Raw genomic sequence first — 5,813 nt, forward strand, 5'->3', positions numbered from 1 at the left:
ACGTAGATAAGCCTACCATCTTGCAGGCAGTTATTCTGCAATGAGATGATAAGGCTACATACCCTGTATGTGACGAGATAAAAAAAACCCATTAATGCATACACCAAGTGAGTCGTCGTGCTTGTATCTATAACCCGATGCTGTGTCCTTGTCATCTACATATACAGATATTGTGGCAAGTATACGATGATCAGGATGGAGATCAACTACTAGATCTAGTACATTCTGTACAATTGATCAACCAGTAAAGTCTGACCTATTGTCGCCAAGTCAAGAGTAGTTTAGAGACCCATACGACCCCAGATTTACTGGTCTCACCTTGGTGAGTGTGTGAGTCTATTTCAAGACTTCGCCGGCAGTAACAGCATACTTTTAGGAATGACTCAATTACTGTTTGTGACCTATTGTTGCTACACTGTTACTACATGGCATACACCGTTTGTTAATACACGCCATACACCTGTTGTTACTACATGACGTACACCTATGTTACTACACGCCATACACTTGTTGTTACTACATGACATACACCTGTTGTTGCTACACGACATACACCAGTTGTTACTACGTGGCATACACCTTTGTTACTACACGCCATACACCTGTTGTTACTACATGACGTACACCTATGTTACTACACGCCATACACTTGTTGTTACTACATGACATACACCTGTTGTTGCTACACGACATACACCAGTTGTTACTACGTGGCATACACCTTTGTTACTACACGCCATACACCTGTTGTTACTACATGACATACACCTTTGTGACTACATGGCATACACCTGTTCTTACTATATGGCATACACCTGCTGTCACTACACCGCATACACCTGTGAGTGAGTGAGTTAAAATTTAACGTCACATCGACAATATCTCAGCCATATCGTGACGAGAACATTTAACATTTAAATGAAATATATGCATGTGGTAAAATCTGTCAATGAAGAACAGTAAAACAACTAGAATGTCACAACTTGAATAAAAACTAGCAGGGCAAGTTAAAGCTAATATCCCTATTTAGACACTACAATATAAAAACAGGCTATGGATCACCACACTAGGGACCATGGGGACTTACAGTACCTTTGCTACCTACATGGACCCCAGTAGGACTTTCAACATCCCTTCAGCTGCTGGCGATTGCAGGAAAAGTTAGCCAAAATTAAAATAACAAGAATTCTACGTTTAAAAAGCCAGGAAAGTTCACAGAGACCTGGAGGTTTTTGGAGTTACGTACCCTCTCAGGAGGACAATAATTGTACAATACTTCAACCCCCTTTGAGGGTACAACCACCAACAATTTAAGTTACTAATCCAAACTACCAATAATCAAAATACACCTATTTACAGAACATATTATTAAAAATTCAACCAAAATATCAATTTCTTTTAAAAAAGCAATAACTAAATGAGAACTAACGCTGGTAAAAAGATCCTTAATTGTTTTAACTGTGAAATACTTATCCCTTGTGATGGAGAATTCAACACAGTCAAGCAGAATATGCTTGACCGTGACATACACCTGTTGTTACTACACAACATACACCTGTTGTTATTACATGACATACACCTGTTGTCACTAGACAACATACACCTGTTGTTACTGCATGACATACACCTCTGTTCCTATACGACATACACCAATTCCTACTACACGACATACACCTGTTGCTACGCTACAACATACACCTTTGTTACTATACCACATACACCTATTCCTAATACATGATATACACCTGTTGTTACTACATGACATACACCTGTTGTCATCTCATGACATACACTGTTTGTTACTACACGCCATACACCTTTGTTACTATACCACATACACCTATTCCTAATACATGATATACACCTGTTGTTACTACATGACATACACCTGTTGTTACTACATGACATACACCTGTTGTCATCTCATGACATACACTGTTTGTTACTACACGCCATACACCTTTGTTACTATACCACATACACCTATTCCTAATACATGATATACACCTGTTGTTACTACATGACATACACCTGTTGTTACTACATGACATACACCTGTTGTCATCTCATGACATACACTGTTTGTTACTACACGCCATACACCTTTGTTACTATACCACATACACCTATTCCTAATACATGATATACACCTGTTGTTACTACATGACATACACCTGTTGTTACTACATGACATACACCTGTTGTCATCTCATGACATACACTGTTTGTTACTACACGTCATACACCTTTGTTACTATACGACAGACACTTGTTGTTACTACACGACATACACCTGTAGTTACTACATGACATACACCTGTAGTTACTATACGACATACACCTGTTGTCACTACAAAACATCCACCTGTTGTTACTACACGTCATACACCTTTGTTACTACACGACATACACCTGTTGTTACTACACGACATATACCTGTAGTTACTACACGACATACACCTGTTGTCACTACACAACATCCACCTGTTGTTGCCACACGTCATACACCTGTAGTTACTATACGACATACACCTGTTGTCACTACAAAACATCCACCTGTTGTTACTACACGTCATACACCTTTGTTACTACACGACATACACCTGTTGTTACTACACGACATATACCTGTAGTTACTACACGACATACACCTGTTGTCACTACACAACATCCACCTGTTGTTGCCACACGTCATACACCTTTGTTACTACACGACATACACCTGTTGTCACTACACAACATCCACCTGTTGTTACTACATGTCATACACCTTTGTTACTACACGACATACACCTGTTGTTACTACACACCATACACCTGTTGTTACTACATGACATCCACCTTTTCTTACTATATAGCATACACCTGCTGCCACTACATGGCATACATCAGTTGTTACTACATCACATAAGCCTTTGTTACAAATGAGATACACCTTTGTTACTATACGACACACTTGTTGTCACTACACAACATACACCTGTTGTTATAACATGACATACACCTTTGATAATATATGACATACACTGTTTGTTACTACATGACATACACCTTTATTACTATACGACATACAGCTATTCTTACTAGACGACATAAACCTGTTGTTAGTACATGCCATACACCTGTAGTTACTATACGACATACACCTGTTGTCACTACAAAACATCCACCTGTTGTCACTACACGTCATACACCTTTGTTACTACACGACATACACCTGTTGTTACTACACGACATATACCTGTAGTTACTACACGACATACACCTGCTGCCACTACATGGCATACATCAGTTGTTACTACATCACATAAGCCTTTGTTACAAATGAGATACACCTTTGTTACTATACGACACACTTGTTGTCACTACACAACATACACCTGTTGTTATAACATGACATACACCTTTGATAATATATGACATACACTGTTTGTTACCACACGTCATACACCTTTGTTACTATACGACATACACCTGTTGTTACTACACGACATCCACCTGTTGTTACTACATGTCATACACCTTTGTTACTACACGACATACACCTGTTGTTACTACACACCATACACCTGTTGTTACTACATGACATCCACCTGTTGTTACTATATGACATATACCTGTTGTTACTACACCGCATACACCTGTTGTTACTACATGACATACACCCATTGTTACTACATGAGATACACCTGTTCTTACCTAGGACATACACCTGCTGTCACTACACGACATACCCCCTTTGTTACTATACAACATATACCTCTTGTTACTACACGACACACACCTTTGTTACTATATGACACACACCTGTTGTTACTACATGACATACACCCGTTGTTACTACATGAGATACACCTGTTCTTACCTTGGACATACACCTGCTGTCACTACACGACATACCCCCTTTGTTACTATACAACATATACCTCTTGTTACTACACGACACACACCTTTGTTGCTATATGACAGACACTTGTTCTTACTACACAACATAGACCTGTTGTTACTGAATGACCTGTTTCTACTACATGACACACACTCCTATCGTTACTACCCAGTAACTGGCAAGTGAGTATGGTCTTCAGTAACAATATATATGTGATTACATTGAAGATTGTTTTCTCCACTAACCAGGGGAACCAACTGCAACATTATGTAGATGAATTACTTGAGAATCATGCATCATCTCTCTGTAAAAGCACGTACAGATGCCGTGCATATGGACAGCTGCGTTTTGGTTTTAAGTTTTGTTAAGAATTCGCCAGTTTTCACTGTGTTTCATCATTTGTTGAACTTATGACAAAAATCTTTTCAAAGTAACAAAGTTGTTTTACAATCCATCTGTTCATATGTAAATAGTACCTAAAAGAGTATGGACTATTGACTAGTTTAGAACAGCTGACTGAAGTAAGTGCCTACATTTACATCAAACATTTGACTGATAGTAAATTACTCCTTTTTAGTAATAATTTGTTATGAAGTATTAATTTCAAATACTAAGGCATTGTTTGGTAAAGGTATGCATGTATAACAATGTAACCACGTAATTCATGGCCTTAAATTTTTATACCATGAATATGAACTAAATACTTGACAATCCATTCATGATTTGCAACTGTTAAACCGCAGCATGTCATATATCCATAAATTATTCAAATGTATTAAATGGCATATAATCAGTGTTTATCCAGTAAACCCTTTTTCTGTTATTTACTGTTGTTCTCACACGACATTGTAAGTGGGTAGAGCCACATCATATTCGTAAAAATATGTACATCAGTGTAAACAGTGAGTGGGGTTTATTTCAACAAACCTGATTGATTAAAAAATCTACCAAGGTAGACAGCTGCTATGTCCCTGTGTATCTCACGTCGAGGAAGCACGTGCTGCCCACGTGGCAGCTGCATCATGTCATAAAATAGTTGGGGTGAAACGTTAGTTGCTCTGGATCAATGCCCCTTTAAATGGTGCTGTTAGTTTGGTTAATTTGTAATATGTTGTGTTGAAACATAGTAATGTTAATCCATTTATCACATGACTCCGGGCCTAGATTTTCTCTCTTAGCGCTACGATAGTTGTAAGTTAACGTTAATGTATGGCACTTATGACTATCTTAGCACTATGAAAGCTTCGAAAATCTAGGCCCGGTTTCTTTATCATATCCACACAGGACTGTCTGTCCTTATTTTGTAAGTCTGCCATATAACTGGAATAATGCTGAGTGCGGCGTAAAACTACTATCACTCACTCACTGATTTTTGAGCAGCTCTTAAGAGCAAATACTGGGGTAGTGAAGCTAGACAGGAATATATAGACAGTTTTAGTTTGTGGAATTAACACTATCTTCATGCTTTTGAAGTGTTCTATATACACAATATATATATTATTGTCTCTGGGTATAATGGCTGGGCCAGAAACTTCTGGGACCACCTTGTACAACCAATGATTGGACCGGGTTTATATATACACACAGATATCTTAAGAGTGCGACCCGTGAAGGTCAGGGGTAGAACAGGCCTTCAGCAACCCATTCTTGCCATAAAAGGCGACTATGCTTGTCGTAAGAGGCGACTGGATCGGGTGGTCAGACTCGCTGACTTGGTTGACACATGTCATCGGTTCCCAATTGCGCAGATCGATGCTCATGTTGTTGATAACTGGATTGTCTGGTCCAGACTCGATTATTTACAGACCGCCGCCATATGGCTGGAATATTGCTGAGTGCGGCATAAAACTAAACTCACTCACTCACTCTTAAGAGTGCTCATGGTAAGTCATTTTCGGACAATGATAGCTGGATAGAAACAAACATA

This window comes from Haliotis asinina, chromosome 13 (genome assembly GCF_037392515.1).
Source record: "Haliotis asinina isolate JCU_RB_2024 chromosome 13, JCU_Hal_asi_v2, whole genome shotgun sequence".
NCBI lineage: Eukaryota > Metazoa > Mollusca > Gastropoda > Lepetellida > Haliotidae > Haliotis > Haliotis asinina.